The sequence below is a fragment of the Numenius arquata genome, chromosome 20 (genome assembly GCF_964106895.1).
Source record: "Numenius arquata chromosome 20, bNumArq3.hap1.1, whole genome shotgun sequence".
Lineage (NCBI taxonomy): Eukaryota > Metazoa > Chordata > Aves > Charadriiformes > Scolopacidae > Numenius > Numenius arquata.
This window is the reverse complement of record NC_133595.1, coordinates 662264-681172: the sequence shown is the minus strand read 5'-3', so window position 1 is coordinate 681172 and position 18909 is coordinate 662264.

Genomic DNA, 18909 nt, shown 5'->3' with positions numbered 1-18909 from the left:
CCACCCAGGCTGCACGGCTGTGGGGAGGGACACACCAGAAACCATCCCAGCAATCTGGGGAAGAATTAGGGTCACACTGTCTAACTTTCGGTTTTGCCTCCAGCAAGGGCTAAAAATGTTCCACATCACTTAGAGGTGTCAGGTTATTTAGCCGTGGGCTGGGAACAGCCCTCAGAACATCTCAGTTACACATTACCCTGAATATCTCAGCAAATTACTTGCAGCTAATTGAAATAAAGGAAACGCAGTGGCTCGGTTTACCCCATGAACTGTATATAGCAACGCAACCACTGCATTTTGCATTGATCATAAATCAGGATTTATTATCCCACCTGGCAAATATTGACTTCATTTTTTTTTTTCCCCCTCGGTCAGTACTTCCTTCTCACGTCAATATAGCAGTGTTCATCCCAACTAAAGTCAATAGTTTCTTATTAACATTTCAGCTGTGGAAGTGCAGAGCCTCTGAATCGTCTTAGACGTTCCCCAGAATCCCAAAACCTCTGGTCAGTGGTTTTCAACCTGCTTCGGTTTGCTGAGTCCAAAAAATTTTCCTTTGGCAATGCAGCCCCTTCTAAAGCAACTGAACTGTACTGATAACAGGCTCCAGGTTGATGAGTTACTTTCTGTGGACCCCGCATAAGTAGGGATTTGCGGATCAGAGGTTCAAAAGTGCAGATCCAAGAGATACACGGGAGACAGTCAATCAGTTAGACGTAGAATTGTTTCGCATATTGAATTTAGAGGAGTTCCTGGGAGCATGGGGCAGATGTGCTCCAGAAAACATCTTAACAGAAATCACCAAAAATGAGACCGTTGAGGCGAGCAATCGCTGCGGGTGCTTGCATATGTTTGACCTATGAATATACATATATATATTTATTTTTATTTGTGAATTCAGCTTGAAGTCAGGAAAACGTTGCATGGGTCAGGGGATGGGAAATCAGTCCCTCACTGGCAGCGCTGCGTCCATCGCCTGTCCCCTGTCCATGGGAAAGCTCTGGGGGACAACGTCGTGGCGGCAGCGGCATGGTGAGCCCGGCCAGCGAGTCTGCAGCACTGGGATTTCCCCAGAGCAGAACAAAGAGATAGGTCGTAAATACCGCAGAGCCAGGGAAACGGGGGAAATGCAGAGGGGCTCAGACACAGGAAATTTGGGGAGGAGACGGGATCAGAGAGGCACATGTTCAGAGTCTCGCTCAGGTTTGTGGGAAAGAATGAAATGGCTGGAGGAAAGAGAGGGGGAACTCCACATGTTTGGGGGGATAAGCCATGGGCAGGTGGAAGGAGCCAGGACACCTTAGAGGAGGCAAGAGGAGAGGAGATTAAAAATGATCTATTGTGTTGTCCATGTAGCTGTGTTTCTTGTACTCAGTAACTGGGTGGTGATGGATAGCGGAGCAACATCTTTTCACCCTGATGAGGGAGCTGCACCTCCAGAGTCACTCCTGGGGGGTTTCTGTGCAAAGGCCAGTGAGGGGATGGCTGTTGGGGGGATGGGAGGAGCTAAGCACTCTTTCTAGGGCTGCTAGACCCAGTGTCCTCTCCCATCAAGGGGGTAGTTCTTGAACTTTGTGCCCTGGACACTGTGGGCTACCAGGATCGTGATGTGTCCAAGCCATAGGGTGGACCACTGAGTGCTGAGATGCCGGAGCCCTACCAGGATGGTGTTAGTGAGGCAGACACAGAAGAACAGTGCTCTGGGGCTACCTACCAGGAACACACTAACAGAGGTGCTCTTGAGTCACAGCTGATGAGGAAGAGATGCCAGGAGCGGAAGGCACAGCACAGAAACCCAGCAGTGGAGATGCAGAGCTTCCCATCACGCCATGGCGTCTGAGTAAGCAGTTCCTCAGAGAAGAGGGATGTTACGGGTACAGGAGCTCCCTAACACAGATATTTTCTGAAGCAGATGCTCAGCATCTGGGGAAATGTCCTAGGTCAAGACCCTCCATGCAGTAAGCAACCCCAAGACTGAAGCTTAGAGGTCTTCCTCCCAAGGGTTTCTTCGGTGTCCTCTAACTTTGGACCCTGGAGGGTTCCATCCCCCCATGGGCTCCTATTCCTCCCCTGGGTAGGGAGAAATAGCAGAACCCATGGGGGGAAGGAATGCCTTGGGGATGCTGATGTTTCGGGTGGGGATGCCATGCTGAGATGTGTAACACACTACAGTGGTCTCTGAAACACCTGAGAGCCTGGAGGGCATCGCTGGCTGCTGGACACCTTTGAGATCCTCAGACAGGTCTTTTGCTGTGATTTGCAGGATCATCATCCTGCAGAGGACAGATGCCCAGCACGCTGTGGGGAGCTCATGCATAGCAGTCCACCACAAAGGGTTCAACATATCTTCCTTGAGTGTAACCACCTGAAAATGGGTGTCAACTGTAAGCCAGGGTCCCTTCTCAATCTATGGAGAAATGCTGGTCCCTCCAGCAGGCGTTCACCCCTTCTCTCCCCACTGGGTCGTTCTTGCAGAGCCTGTAGCAATACTTGGCAAAGCTGTAGAGAAGCCCATGTAAGTTCTCAAGACTGGACTTTTTTTTTGGGTGAGATGAATTCATCCCTGGCAGCCCATGTGAGGAGGACTCAAAAGTGAAATTTGTGACCCGCTTGCTGATTTGAGGCATTTTCCCTGGGTGTCTCTGAAGGGGAAATTACAGCAGAAAGTCAGGCTACCCAGGCCCACAGAGCTGCTGTCACAGATGCCAGAATTCATAAGTGCAGTCGTGGGTGACTCAAGGGTCTCAAAGGACTCCCAGCTATAAATGCTGACATTGATATATGGGTCATCTTCCATCCTAGAAACACTGTACAAAGTGACAGACCTCATACAGCCCAAAAATGTTGCATGGTTCAGGAAATACCTTGGTGTATGTCTGGCATTGAGGGAAAGCCAAAGGGAAGATGTTTAACCATCTCTCTGGCTTTCTACCAAGCTGGGATGAGCAGTACAGAGTGGCCAGTGTGCATGGACTCGGGCCTGCTGAAATGAGTAGAAAAATACAAAAAAAGTTTTCATTTTTATTTTTTTCCTTCCAAAAGTGCTTTTTTTGGTGTGTTTCTTCATTTTTCAGAGTACTGATTTCTTTCGCTTGGGGAAATTCCTAGTTTTTAAGAAAACTGAGAAATATTTAGAGCACTGATTTGCAAGCAGTTCATCTCCAGAGGTGCAGGAGATGATGGCAAGAGCCTCACAGTGACCACTGGCAGAGCCTGCAGTACTCACAGCATCCTCTTCAGCAGACACTCTGATGCTAAGTGTTCAAGGGCGCCTAGATTGGGGACCCCAATTTAGAAAGAAATTGAAACACACTTTGGTCAGATGGGCTTTTAAGGGTCTGGCCCCATCCCAGCGTGCTCAGAGGATTCCCAGAGTGTTCCATCATCTCTTAGAGCTCTTATGGTCACCTGCTTTAGCACAGCTTCAAACTCAAGAGAGGTTTGTTCTCCCGCTGTGCTGATTCAACATGGTTCTGCTCTCTTGAGCAAACCAGGGCAGTTTGCATTGCTTACTCTACCAACGTATATGGAAACACGAAGCTGTGAAACAATTACGGTTGCTCAAGAGAATCAGCCAGCAAAACAAACACTAAATGTTTAGGGAAGCGAGAGCAGCTACATCCCACGGTGCACACAGCTAACAGGGAGCATGTCCTGCTGTGTTTTTCAGGACTAAACACAATCTTCAGCCATAAATGCAGTGAGAAAACAAGTTTTGATTTTGCCCTGCTATGGATGGAGGGAACACGAAACCAGACCTGTTGAGGAGGTCCAAGTTAACAGTGATGCAGGGTGCAGATCCTAGTTGTGGTGAGGAGGCATCTTGCTAGTTTTGCAGCCTGGATGGCTGTAATTAATCTCTTCATCTACAGACAGCAGCTGCCAGAAGAGAATTCCACTTAAACCTCCCAGCCCTCTCAAAAAAACTCTTTTATATGAGGCAGAGGAGCCATTTACAAACTCTGATACCTGTGATGGGCTGTAACATTGCCCTGCTTGGCCAAGCCATCCTCCAGTCCTTCCTCATTCAGCTGCTGGAGAGGTCTGGGAGACTGGGAATGTCCTGCTCAGCTTGATGGACCAGCCCTTCCCTACAGGAAAGCCTTGCCCTGCCATGGCCGATGGAGGCTGGTGCTCGATATTGAGCATCAGCAGCACTTTTTCTTGGAGGTCCTCTTTGTGCATCACAGGTCTGACCATGCTGCCACCCGGCACAGGACCACCGAGGAATCACGGAGGCATGAATTTTTGATGACCATGCCAAGGGTGAGCACATCCAGCTCACCACAGTGGCCCAGGAGCGTGCTGGCTGGGACACGCCACTAGAGGGGGACACAGCCACGTGTAACGGGATGTGGCCACTGGCCACGAGCGTGGGCCTGTCGGACACACTCAGTGGCCCAGTGACTGGGTGGCCAGCGTGAGCTATTGCCGTCTTGGACCTTCTAGACCTTGCTTTCCCATGTTGCTTATGGCCAGCCCATACCCAGCCACAGGAAGGCAACGCACATGTAAAATTCTCTGGCACTTTGGTTGATGGTGAAGCCAATGGCTGTGGTGTGGGATGGGGTGGACTTTGCTCTTCGATCTTCCCACTCGTCATTGGTATGACTCCAGAGATTGGCTGGCATTTTCCAGGTCTGAAAATCCTGGAAGTCCTGCACTGGATCTGCTCAATGTGTGGAGCAGGCATATGGCATGGTGGGATGTGACCTGTGGGGAAGACCCAAAAATGATTCAAATGAAAGGAAAAGTTTCAAGAGTTTTCCACTTTATCTTTCGCTTTACTTTAAAAAGAGATCACTAATTTAGAATGACCAGGCTGTGTGTGTGTCTGCTGTTGTAACCTGCACTGTCCTACTTCTCTTTCCTTACAGACCTTTTCTTGGGTTCTCTTAGCTGCAGTGACTTCTGATGGTACAGATGGTTTGATCTTAGATGTACACCTAAGTTGAGACCTGAAGGTGGGGCAGGGTTTCAGAGGAACCTAAAGGAGGATGGTACGTGATTCCTACTAAACTGTAATGGGATCAATGCTTAATTCTTCAGCCAACTTCAAAAGCTACAATTTTGTGGACCAAATTCCCTGAAAAAGGGTTATACCTGGGCATGAATGATGCTGCTGATCTTCTGTTCATCTGGAAGCGAGATAACTGTGTGACTGCAGGGTCCATCTGCAGAATAAAGCCAGAGGTGTGATGACAAACTATAGATACGTGGTGGAAAGAGGACCACTGTGTTCAGAGAAGAAGGTGGGGTCCAGCCATGGCATTTGATGCCCCAGGTGTGTTTCACATACTCGTTCAGCACAGGTGATGTCTGGGGACGGGCTGAGGAGGAGTGTCCCTCACGGCTATTTGTGAGTCCCAGTGGGGCATGTGTGGCTTTGGTGACCTCCTGTTGTACACCTGCAGTGTGGACATGGGTGGTATGGGTGAATGTGGGACTTGAAGAGCATGTGTGTGTTTGTCGCGTGTGTTTGGGTAGGATCAACTGACTCCATGGAATGTCTCCAGTGGTGGCGTTTCACGTGGCATATCTGGTCCCATGCACTATCGATCTCACCCTCAGCAGACAACACAAAAGGTCTGAAGAAAGTGCCTGATATCAAATTGAGTGAGGGGCGATGGTGGGGGATCCCGGTACCTGCAAGTTCATGCGGATATGCAGAAACTCAGCAGAGATGTCTCGGGAAGGCCAAAGTCTCCACATCAATATCTCTCCTGGTTATGTTTTCCTCTGGACAAAACTCAGGCTGTTACAAGAAGCGATGGTCCACAGTTTGATTGGCAGCTCATGAGTTTGTCAAAAAACATGCAAACTCCCATATTTTCCTTAAATGTTTTTCAATCAGCCACACAAGTTTTGTTTTTCATCTGAAGGCAAAAATGACTTAAAATTCAAATCAGAGTAAATGAATTTAAGCTGGTGGCTTGCAATTCCCAGCAGATAAGAAGTGAAATTACTTTGCATTGTGTTAGCTAATTTGCTGAATCTTATAGTAATTTCTCCTACTCAAATGGTAGGTATTTTATTTACTAGATTTATTGCTAACTGAAACCCTCCATAGCAGTGAAATTACTTAGGATTTCTTTAGTATAAATGATTATGAGTTTAAGCAATTGATTGCACAATGAATAGCTCTTTTTATCACTCCAGAGAAATGTAGGGATGGGATTTCATGCCATTAATTTTTATGGGAGTTCAATGTCAGGGCTCCTCAGGGAGCTTTGGAAATCACAGCCCTTAATTTTTAATTTTCAGTCCTTATAAACAATGCTATTTATTTGGGTGTGCCTGTGAGCTGAGGGCCAGTCAAACATCGGTTCTTCGTAGGCCCTGCCAAACGCTGGATCCTTCTGAGTTTATTATTTTAATCTGTAGTTACAGCGGAAGAGCTGAGCTCTGATGCACAACCCGATCCTGTGCGGTCCTTCCCCTGGTTCCTCACCCTCCGTTTGATGCATTTGGCCAAGGACCCATGCCTGGACCTATAAAAGGGCGCAGAGATGTGACATGTAAGAGCCAAAAGAGTAGTTTTGGGAGGGGAATTTGCTTCTGTTAGGCCAAGTCTGGGCATCTGGGCACCTACAGCAACTGTGGGGGCTTGGAGGAGCCAAGCTGGGTTCTGGAGGAGTCTGTGGCCGTGGTGGTCCCTGGGAGGGTGCAAGCTCACAAGCAGATGCTGCCCTGGGCTGATTGCCGGGACTTGGGAGCTGCTAAGGAAATCAGCAGGGAAACATCTCTCTGGCTGTCCCAGAGAGGGAGTAGGAGGTAGGAGAAGCTGGGGAAAGTCTCCCTGCAGTGTCTGGCCCTGTGGAGATTATGCAGGTTTAGTCATTGTCATCTGCAGCCAAGACCAGAGCTGGCCCCCCATGCCTGAAAAATACCTGCAGCTTTGGAATTGGGAACCCATACGGTGATCTTCACCTTTCTCAAGAGAAATGGCATTAAATCCCATGTTTCACTTCAGGGGACAGGCATCCGCCCAGAAGTGTCTTGAGCGGCTCCCACTGCAATGACCTTATTGCCCTGACTCACATCTTCCTGGCCCAGCTTCTCCTCTCACTCCCTGCCTGCGCTACCCGCCTGCTGGCAGGGTGACGGGGGCCCTGCGCTGCCGGCACCTCCCTCTGCTGTCCTGGGTGACAGGACCCATTACACAGCCTGGCACCACCTTGGTCTCGCTGCCGTCCATCAGCTGAGGAGCAAATCCACCCCACACCGATGCTTGTGGCCAACCCAGCAGCTCTCATCCTCTGAGGAGCTCTGCAGCTGTGGGCAAACCCAGAGGTGTTTGTACCCAACTGAGTAGTGGCCATGGGTTAAATTCAATTGACAAGATTGGGAAGGTCACAACACAAAGGCTGGGTAAAAAACCAGCATCGTCCCATGTCCATCAAAAGCAAAGCCCAGGGATGCGAGTTTTCTTCTCTCCCTTGTCTGCAGCCTGTGGTTCACCACTCCACCTGCTCTGCCAAGAGGACCATTTGCAGTACCCCTGGTTTGGGTGGGGAAAGGATTAATGGGGTTCCTCATCCCACTCAGAGCCAGCCCCCCTGGGTGATGGGGGGAAATTGGGAACTTGCAAGGAGGGGCTGGAAACTCCCAGCATCTGAGGCTGGGAGGCAGTGGGATGGAGGGACACGGTCCTTGGCCAGTCCTTCTGCCCTCTGGCAAGTGGCACGTTGCTCTGGGACTTTGGGTGGCAATGAGGGACCGGGACTTTGGAGAACTACGTGACTTTCTTCCAACAATGGGGAATGGGGGAAAGAGCTTGCAAGCCAGGGGAGGTACTTGCCCCAACAAGGGAAGCTCACTTGACTTGGGAGCAGCGTCCTTGTTGATCCTGGTAGCCCATCAGTTGATGGTGGTCCATTAGCTCATACCTGGCTGGGGCATGCAACGCTGAGGTCTGCTAGGCTGGGCTGATGAGGTCCAGGATCCAAGGGAGGCTTTAAGGGCTGGCAGCCCTGAGCATCTCCCATCACCGTGCACCCCTCTGGGCGCTGCGGTCTCAGGTGGGAGACTCTTCAGTGACCCCTTACTGCCAGGTGAGCCCTTGTTTGCGCAGTTGCCCGGCGGATGAGATGTATTTATAGCTGTTGTTAAATCATAGCCGTGCAGCTGAGGGACTGGGCCGCTTCCAAGGACTGCTCACGCCGATCTGGCGGGGGATAGAGGCAGGTTACATATTTACACATTAGTTTAAAATGTGGATTCTTTCCCCCGGGGGCCCAGAATGGCTCATAGGCAGCTGCTCCAGCCATCAGCTCAGCTCGTATTTATTTGTGTTTTTCAAACATTTAGTCAGTATTTACACAATAGACGCAATATTAGTAATATCTGCAATAATTTATATGATACCAAATGGGATTTCTCACGGCCAATGGGCTGCCTGGGGACTTGGCCCCTGCTCCCTGTTAAAAGCTCGAAAAAGTACAAATTAACAAGCCGTAAAATAACTTCTTCATAAAAGAACAGTGGAAAAAAGGCCAGATCCTGGGAGGTGCTGAGTGATCGTGACAGCCCTGAGGGCTGCCGGGGACGGAGGGTGCTCAACACCTGTGCAAATCAGGGGTCCCCTGTCCTGTGAGGAGGAGGAAGGTCCTATGCGGCTCTCCCGGCGTGGACATCAGCATTCCTCTGTGCCACGGTGGGAGCTGTACCAAACCTAGACTGGGTGCTGGTGGCAGCAGGGAACTCTGCCCTCCAGGCAGTGGCTGGGGACCACATGCCACCAGCGTGGAAAGCCTCTGGCTTCCCCATCTCCCACTTCAGCAGGTGCTCATGGTGAGAGGAGGCAGCTGAGTTTTGGGGCAGGGATGGACCAGGGGGCACATGCCAGGAGCAACACCCAGGAGAGAAACCAGTGCACATCCATCATCTCCATGGCTGGACCCTGCTTCCACCCTGGTCCTCTGGGAACGGTGCTGCTGCAGAGACCAACAAAGTGACCACCGCACCTCAGGGGCACATGTCCCGAGATAAACTAAAATGAGAACATATGGGAAACACCTTCATGTAGGCCAATGTTTTCCCATCTTTCTCCTGAAAAGCAAGAAATGGAAGCATTGCAGGGAGAGGGCTGGGGTTTTGGCTTGCTCTCAGTTTATTCATGAACTTTTGGGTCATCTGGGGCAAAAAGCTATTTTGTCAAACCCCGATGTTTTGCCTCAACTTAACATCAGACCCCCTTTCTATTTCCTGGGTATGTTCATCCTGGGAAAAGTGGTTTCCCAGCCTGTGTCTTCTCTAACATGTGCTTTTCTCTGCTAGGATGCCCCTTCACCAAGCATCCTTCCCTGCGCCTCCAGCTGCTGCATGGCACCATGAGCCAAGGGGCTCTATGCAAGCAGCTCTTGCAGGCTCCCACATTCTCATGCAACATTGCAAAGCCCTGGTGGATCTCTCTTGCTTCGCTGGAGCCCTTGCAAAGTCCCTGACCTGTGCTAGCTGCAGATCAGGGCGCGAATACAGGGCAATAAGGGCATCCTGTGCTCTCTGGTGTTGCCGGTGCCACTGCCTTGGAGGCGGCCCCCAGCACCTTGTGCCCTGCAGCCAAGGACAGACCAAAGGTTACTTTCCTCTGCTGAAATTCTCCTGGCATTGGCTCCACCTCCCCCTGAGCACCCTGGGGCCAGCATGGCCCCAACTCTTTCAGGTCGCATGCGCTGCAGCCCCCGCAGTGCTCACACACTGCTGCTCATGGGCTGGCGGGGGGCTCTGGGGAGGGTTAGAGAAACAAACCTTTGGCATCCACGCTGCTTTCTTTTCCCTTTGCATCTCCCCTCCCACCCTCTCCCCATGCCAGGGAACATCGCCATTTCATCTGTGTCATCCACAGCCATTCTGGCCATCACAGTCCACCTCATGGATATCACCCCGCGCTGGTCTGAGGCGTTGTCCTCCTCCTCCTCCATCTCCTGCTCCTGCCTTTGGGCCAGGGGTATGAATGGCCTGGCAGTGGCAGTGGCACGGGTCAGGGTGATGGTGGCCTGAGATGGTGGCCTGTGGTGATGGTGGCAAATGTTTGGGGATGCAGGGTGGGGTCTTGCAGCATAACGTAACTGCAGGGCACATGGTCCGGGGGGGCCGGGAGCGTGAGGAGGCGTGTGTTGTATTTCAAGCAGCTCCACACTGTCTCTGCCTCTGCAGCCACTTGCCATATTCAAACCAGATGCAATATCCGCTTGTCAGCAGCGTAGCGCGCATGGGGGGATTTCATTCATAGGTTTTGGACCTATCCCAAGCCAAACAAATGATGGAAAGGCGCAATTAACCCAATCTCAAATCTAATCCGCTCTGAGTGCCTCTCTGTCCTGGGCTCTGCCTGCTCCACATGGTGGTGACTTGCCTCCAGATATGTGTGAGGAGACGTCAGACACTTGGCCAATAAAGGAAATGACAGGAGTTGGAAATGGGGAATTGGTGATGGTGCTGCTGCTGGGGTAGGCTGAGCCTCAAGTGAAGGTCACGTGCTTGTGTGGCAGCAGCCTTGCACCAGCATATGAATGGGGAAGGTATGACACTGAGATCATGAGTGGGAAGGGACCAGGTCACACATACCACCATCTCCAAGACCACGGTGATGGCTGTGGGACACGAGAGTAGGGACAGGTGATCTACAGGAGGTTGGAGGTCTTTGGTGAGCTATGGCAGGTCCAAGGTGATCACAAGAGGCTCTGGATGGTCTCGTGTGGACTTCCCAGCCCTCTTCACCAGGTACGTTGCCATGACTAAAGTGGAGGAGAAACATGACTGTTTCCACCAACTGCTCTGCTTTGTTCAGGGCTGACTCCACAGAGCTGTCAGATGTCCCCAAAAGTGAGCTGTCCCTCTGAACACTTTCTGGTCTGGTCACACCAGTTCCCCTTTCCATGTCCCTCTTGCTGTGAGCCTCTTGGGTCTTCTATCTCTGCCAGCTCCCCCCAGAAGCACCCTTACAAAAAGGGCTTTTGGCAGATCTGTAGGCTTTGCTTTCTCTTCAGTGCGGTATCCTTGCTGCAGGAGAGAGGAAAGGCTCTTGTACAGCTCTTCCGTGGCCCTCCTGACAAGGGATGTCTTCTAAATGCAAACTCTCTTCCTAGTTTTCCAGCTTTCAATCTCTTTGTTTAGGTTTATCTGAGAGGCCCTTGAGCTCTTGAGTCTGAGTCCATCTGACTCGCATGAGTTATCCTGGGGGATGCACAGGGCCCCTTAGGAGAGCATCACTGTGGAGAGATACTGCATGGAGAAGCTGGCTCTGGTGCTGTGGAAGGAACCCAGTGGAAACACTCCTGGGGGAACCACTGGCTTCCTCCCAACCTCAGAGGTTCTTTCTCCATCTTGAGTGGACTCCATGCCTTGGGGAAATACTGTCTCTGCTCGGGTCCTAGGGAAGGTGTCTGGATCTGGGATTTGCAGGTGGGGAGGGGGACTTGGCATTCTGGTGGGTTGGACTTGCCAGCTCAGAAATAGCTCAAATCTTGCAGCACAGAGTTTCCCAGCTGCTCTCAGAGCTCAGGGAACATCCTGACCTGGTGCATGGCTGCCCTGTGTGACAGAGACCCTGTCCATCCAGGCTGGATGGGGTTTTGAGCAACCTGGTCTGGTGGGAGGTGTCCCTGCCCAGGGCAGGGGGTGGGACTGGATGGTCTTTAAGGTCCCTTCCAACCCAAACCATTCTGTGATTCTGTAATTCTGTGATTCCATCCTGTGCCTGGTGCATGTGGCCACATCTGCCTGAACCTTCAGGCAGCTCAGCCAGGGGACTGGGTATCACCCATCACTTCTTCCCTGCCTCCAAATCCAGGGAGCCGCGTGGGGCCCAGAAGGCCCTTCAGAGGGGATGCCACGGCATGGCACCCCTCAAAGACCGGGGGGTCTGCTGGCTCCAGCAAGGGGAAACCACAGCGCAGCTTCCCTCTGCCAGGTGGAGCAGAGCCTACGTGAGGAGGGAGCCAAAGGCAGCAGGGAGTTTGCAACAAGGAAAGTGGCTCTAACATGAGTTTGCGAATGTTCACGGGTCAGGACCTGGCAAATCACAAGTCTGCCTTTAAAAACGAGATGAAAGCAAAGCATACACTCTGCATGCTCCTTAGATGCCATCTGCAAGCAGTGTGCTGCAAGAAAGTCTTTACAGATGAGGATGAAGAGGAAGAATGGAGCCTTTTTTCATTAATCCCCTGACTCCAGCAGCTGGGAAGGAAACAGCAAATTTCTTGAAGGAAACAGCAAATTCTGCAAAATGTGTGCTGAGAGTTGCCCAGACCACGGTGTCCTTGGAAGCCTGGTCTCCTGCTGCAGCGCTAGACATTGCCTGGCCCATCCAGACTAGGGTCTCTGGGCATGGCCATGACTGTTGGGTCCCACATGGGTCAGTGGTTTGATGTTGGAGCTTCCTCTTGTGTTTGAACTGGTGGGAAGGTACTGGGTGGGATTTCCACCCTAGGAAAGGCGTCAGGCACTGGAGGGCCTCCCCACCAGGAGCTTGCGGCGTGACACTTACATGCGGGCATGAGGACGTGATGGCTTCCACCACTGTGGGGATTGGAGTCTTTTGCCAGTGCTGGTCCTCAGAAATCCCCTTCTCCCAGTGCAGCCAGACACCATCTCCACTGGAGACCATCTCGGCAGCCGGACAGGGGCACGGGGCTGTCTTGCTGTCAAACTCCATCTAGTGGCACGGCTGGGCCTCGGCATGGATGGACCATCTCCATCCCAGCCACTCCACAGCCTGGACACTTGGAGCAACCAGTTGGCCCTGTCCTTTGCCACAGGAACCAAAACACCAGCCGATTACTCCCTGCTCCTCTAGTCCATCCCCAGGCTGTCTTGCCATGTGCTGGGCAGTTTTGGAAGAATGTTTTGTAGCAGCTATCTGTTTATGAACGAGGTAAACAGCTGATTTGCAGTGAAGGCTTTGCTTCATCATCCAGTGGGGAGAGCCAGAGAAAAAGCAAGTTGGGATTTGGCTGTTTCGATGGGTCAGTCCAGCTGGCAAGTTGTGTGCATTTGTCCCTTCCAGGGGTTACAGATGTGTGCTGGACACTGTGGGAATGGGATTTTATAACAGTAATTAGTTTATTCCTGAGGTAAGCAGTATAAATAGGAGAAAAATTTGTTTCCTGTTCCAATGCAAATAACCAACTGGCAGCCAGTTGGATAAGGGCCATCGAATATCAAAAGCCGAACAGGGGACTGTGTCAGCTCTATATCCCCTTCTGGCTTATTTGCATGCTGGTTGGTAGAGGAATGTTTCTCTTTAGGTTACTAAATTTACTAGCTTACTGTATTTTTTTAGCTTGGGGCTGGTTATTTGAGTGGCCACTGGCCAACTGGCTGCCTACTGTTTATTTGAATGGATGGTGGCCAGCATTCGTCACTGGTCCTCTGAGCACCCCAAAGCCAATCGATGTTATTGACCCAGAAGAAAGGGCTTCTTCTCAGCTGGGCTGACCCCGTGTCAGCAGCAGAGCTCTGCATCGCGTCCCCACAGGCTTCTCCTTCACCAGCTGAGAGCCTCTTGCTGCTTCTGCTCTTGGAACAGCCGTGTGTTTTCTTTATGCCTTTCTTGCTGGCTTTTAGTTTTCCCTACAGTGGCATAAGCCACAGCGAGAAAGAGCTCCTGCTCCACAGAGTGACTGTTCTCTGCTGGTGATGCTTTCTAATAATGCTTTGGCCTGTCTGCACCAGGGGCATGAGATCCTCCTCCTGTTCCAACAAATGTTTCATCTGTGTTTTCCACAGGCTTCCTTCACATCCAGTCCCAGACTCGTATGGGATCCCCACCCTCTTTGAGCAGAGCAGGACCCTGCTTGGCTTTGGGTGCTGTATCTCTCACCATGATGTCCAGCCGGGACAAAGCTTCACTCCTCTAGTGGAGGAGAAGCAGCTGGTTGTTGTCCCATTGACATTCAACCAAACCAGAGGTCCCTCATCACGCTATCGATGTTGGATTAGTAGAATGGTGCTCCACTCCCTCCTCACCAATACCTGCAGCAAAGAAAGACTTTATTCTCCCTCCTGTGCTAGAATGACATGGACATTTTTCTGGGACTTCTTAACCATCTTGCATCTTGGATTTTTCTCTTCCCACTTCCCCATGAGAGGATGCAGCAAGATTTTAGGGAGCCTTGGCAATAACTTTTTCTCAGGCATCTGGCATCTCCTTCCATTTCGCCCTCCACCGTGCCGCCTCATCTGCTATCCTACTTTCTTGACAGCTTCTTTTTTCAGCTTTGCAAGGACAAGCAACTTTTTGCAGCGGGGCAAAATACCAGCCCACCTTCATCCTTCTCCCTCCACAGTCACAGTTTGGTGTGCTTGAGGTCTCACTCTTCTCCATCCCTATATCTCCTTGCTAAGTGTATCCAGCTGGAACTCATTTGATGGTAGCAACTGGATGAACCTCCTTGGCTTTTCATCTTGTTCATGTGGGATCACTATGTAGGACCAGCCCCCTGCTTCATGCAGATCCTTGGCCCATGAGGGCAGCACCATAGGTCATGTTCTTCTTGTGACTAGTGACAAAGACATTTCATGGGAACTTTCCCCAAACCTGAGGCCAGGTCCATACGTTCCTTCTGTTTGCCTGGAGAAACTCCACCTACATGTAGGTTATTCAGTGTTTCCCACAATGAAAGGCTCAGTGTTGAGTGCTTCACAACTCTGCCAGCTCTTGTAACTGAAGCTGGAGTTGTCCCCCACAGTGGTGTTTGGGGTTCGTTTTGCTAAAGAAAGTGGGAAATTTGGTAAAAATGGCCTGTCGAAATAAGGCCAGGAGGAACACACTGTGTGACCCATGTTAGCAACAGGCTTGGTGCCTCTGGGTGTGGAAAGTTTCATGGAGGAACAGTCTGGTGTTGGGAGGCTCTTCTTCACCACCCTCTTGAATGTTTCCCATGCCTGGCCAAGGGCCATCTTTTCCATCTGTCTCGCCTTGGAGACAGATATGGTGTGTGAGACGTGACCTCAGCCCCTAGTCTGGACAGCACTTCCTCGGGGATATGGCAAGGGACAGGGTCACTGTGGTTCAATGCGAGTGGTTCTCCATAGCCCAGAGGGACTGAGGTTGGTGCAGGGCACTGCACAGACACCAACAGTCCTTATTTACCAGGCTGAGCTCCCTGGGATCTTGAGAGGGCTCAACACCGATCCCTTTGACTTTCATGGGGACCTTCATAAAATGTTCTTCACGCATCTGTGGAAGAGCTGTGTGTTCCTAAATGTAGCCTCCCTTTTCCTGCCTTGCACATGTGCTGTGAGAGGCAGATGCTCCCATGATGGCTGATGGCACTGAAGATGCATGGGATGATCCCTGTGTTCCCGGGGTCCCCACAGCCACAGCAGGGAATTGCTCCAGTGACAGTAGCTGCCAAACCCCAGACTCAAGAGGGTATTTGGGTGTGTTGTGACATCTAAGCCCCCTTGTGAGGCTAAGCCCACATCTCCAGCTGCTCTAGAGTGAAATGAAGAGATGCCTTCATGCTAAAATACTTCAGGAGAGGCCGAGTCACTCATAGAGGAGCCTTTCCTTGCAGCAATGGTAAATCCCAGACCTTGCAGGGTTGCAGTGTGAAGAGGGAGGAGCCGTGGGCTCAAGCCCATTTGCGGCTGTGGTCAGTGAGGCTGCAGACCCCTGTCAGCACAGCGCATAGCAGAGCACTTTGTTATTTTCCTTGCTCTCTTGTTTCTACGCACACTTCTGGTGCTGGGTGGCACCACACGGACTCCCGCTCCAGCATCTCCCAGCAGATGCTGGTGAGTCGGCAGGGCTCCGGCTGCCAAGGAGGGGATGAGGGCAGGGCCCCTGTGTCTGTCCCTTCCCCGCCATCACCCTGCAACTCCCATGACAGATGAGTCCCCTGCCCTCCCGGCCCTCTCCTAGGACATGGGCTGGCATCGCTCCCTTTTTCTGAGCTCAGCCTGGCTGGGTGCTGCTGGACAGTCTTCCAGGGATTGGGAGGAAATTTTGTACCAGCCCATCTGGGATGGGAGGTAGAAACCCAGCTATGAGGTGCCTGCAGGGTCTGAGAGCATCTCTGCCATTGTGGGCTGAGCTGCAGGTCCCTGGAGAGCCCCAGGCCCACCTTGAGCTTCCCAGGAGCCCAAAGCTCCATGCCAGGTCAGAGGGAGGATGGCTGGGGCATGCTCACACCTCATGGAGGACCTGCTCTGAGTAGCCAGGGGATAGTCATGGTCCATGGGCCAACGCAGGGCTGTCTCTGGTGAGGATGGGCTTTGGAGTCCCTTGGCCCCAGCATCAGAGGTGGCCTGGGCTCAGCGTGGGCCAGCCGCTCCTCTTTGTGTCCAGCCACTGCCCCTGGTGTGAGCTCAATGAAACGCCTCCTTGCCGTCCTGCCATTGAGGAGAGCCCCCCGCCGAGCTGCCTGGTGAATGAGGAGCTACCACCACCAGCCCAGCGGCTGCAGGGGACGAGATTTCATCTCCTCGCCCTTAATTCCTCCGGCCGCTCTGCCAAACCCAGCCTCCGTCCCGCCTGCTGCTGGCTGACTCTCTGGCGCATTCACAGCCCGCCATACAAACCCGCTTGGGATTGTTTTGAATTTAAAATCCTATTAGTCTTAAATTAATTGCCTTTTCTTGCGGAGCAGTGGGTTGGAACTGGTGGGCCTGGCTTGTAATTATTAACTGGAGAAAGGCTTGTGCGGAGAAAAGCTGCTTCTCTCCTGCTGGGTTGTGCTCTATAGGTGCAGCCCTTCTGTCCTGCTTTCTTCTTCTTCGGCTTTTATTAACCAGCTCATCCCCTCTCGCTGATCACCCTTTTATCTGGGAAGGGATGGGGAAGCTTTGAACCTTGGAATTAAATTCTCCTCAGAGCCGTGACGAAGGGGCAAGTTTTGGTTCATTTCACTCTGGGGGAAAGTGGGAAAAGCCCTAATGGGAACCGAAATGTGATGGGGGGATGTCAAGGGGTTAATGCAGGGGATAACAACCGCAGCACCTAAGGAGATGATCCCTGTTCATGGGGCTGTGCTGAGCCCCTGTGTAATGCAGCCCGAGCTTCGAGATTCGGTTCATTCCGGAGAACTTCCCCCAGCACTGGGATCCTCTCCTTTATTCTGGCACAAGGATCCTTGGATCAGGCACAAGCCAGGATGAGCCTCGGGCTGTTCCTGCAAACAGCTCAGGCACAATGGCAAGTGACACTTTTGTTTTTTTTTTTAGATTAAATTAAATTTTAGGAAATTTCTGGCACTGAGACCTGGTGTCAATGCACCTGTGGGATTGACATAAAGAGGGTTTGCAGACCTGAGTCAGGGCCACATGAAGTCGTGGGTCTCCAGACCCACCGTGCTGTGATGGTGGGGTGGTGGCCGGCCCCGGCGAAGGGGTCAGGATGGTCAGGGCACCTCTGCCGTGGTCTCACCGGCGTGAGGGACAGGGGCTGGTCCAAAAGCACCCAAGGGTGCCAGGGACCGTGCTGGCCTCAGGAGGGTGCTGGGTACAGAACAGCCTGTGCCAGGGGAGGACACCTCCTGCCCAGGGCAGGAGCGGTGCCGGTCACATTAACAAACTGCTTTGGTGTTTTTCCCCTTCGGGTGGAGCTGGGGCTGCCCGTGCCAGGTCCCCTCCTGGCGGCACTGCCTGCGTGGGACCGGCTCCTGCCAGTCTCCCTCTGCCCGGGAAAGCTGGTGATGGCCGGTGCTGCTCCTGCTGGGGATGTGGCTCTGGGGGTCCTCTCATGCTTCTGGAGCCATCCCAGGTCACTCCTGCCCCTGGGCCAGGAGAAAGCAGGCTCTGATGGGGTTTCACCATTTCCCCAAGGACACTGAGGGTATCTTAGGGAACCTCCTCATACTTTCAGCCCTGTTGTGTCCTCAAACCAGGACAAGCCCAAGTGATCAGCTGGAGCCGCGTCAGTCAGCAGGGAACACAGCAGCCTCAGTTGCCCTCCATCCCCATCCCTGACAGGCAGCGCGGTGGGGGAGAGCGGTCCAGCGAGCAGCAGTCTGGACTTTTCCAGGATTTTTCGATTCCCGGTGACAAATCTCTCTTCAAGTCTGTGCATGACTGAAATTCATCTTGGCTTGTGGGAGCTCAGCGTGCCCAGCCAGGGAGGAAGGGAGGGGAGGCCGGGCAGCAGCTCAGCTCGCCCAGCCTGCCGGCCGGATTAGGCAGAAACAGCTCTGGTGACGACGGCTGATGGGCAGGGTGAAACAGGAACTCCGGCTTCACAGACAAAGTTATTTTGGTAACTGTGCGCAAACCCCCCCATTGGAAAATGTGACACGCTTCTTATCCCCTTGAATTTGCTCACAAAACACTAATTAAGGCATGTAATGAAGACAGCAGCATCCATTAATAAAGAATCATTATGGGGATGGATTAGCGAGCTTATCGGAAACAGGTGGAAGTGAGCTGGGAGTCTGCTCTGGGCGGCATGTGTGAGCCCAGGCTTTCCCAGCCCTCCAGGACAGTGCGACGGGAGCTGGCGAGGGGCTCACCCCGTGGCCCCCTGTCCCGGGATGGATGGGGCCGTGCATTCCGGGAGCTCCCCCTGCCCCAGGGTTGGGTCTGGGACCAAGCTCCCCACCCCTCCCCAAACGGCTGCACTGCCCGGGATGCTGCCTGTGGTGCTGGGTCCATCCCCATGGGAAGCCACGTTCATCCGGCGCAGCAGATAGGAGCTGGTGGGGACAGCGAGACCCATCCAGCCTCTTGGGAAGGAGGGAGGTGGGGAACGGCGAGAGCACAGGAAATATTCGCTCCTTGGAGGAATAGTAACTTCTCGGGCCAGGGGAGTGTGGTGCCTGTCGTGCCCTTGTTAGCCCCTGACACCTGCCTGGCTTCTGCCCTGCTATTAATACAGAGCTGACTCATGGTCTCTGCAGCCCCTCTGGGCAGGATTTAGGCTGCAAAGATGCTCAGCCGGGTTATTTGAAGGTGCGTTGCATCTATTTC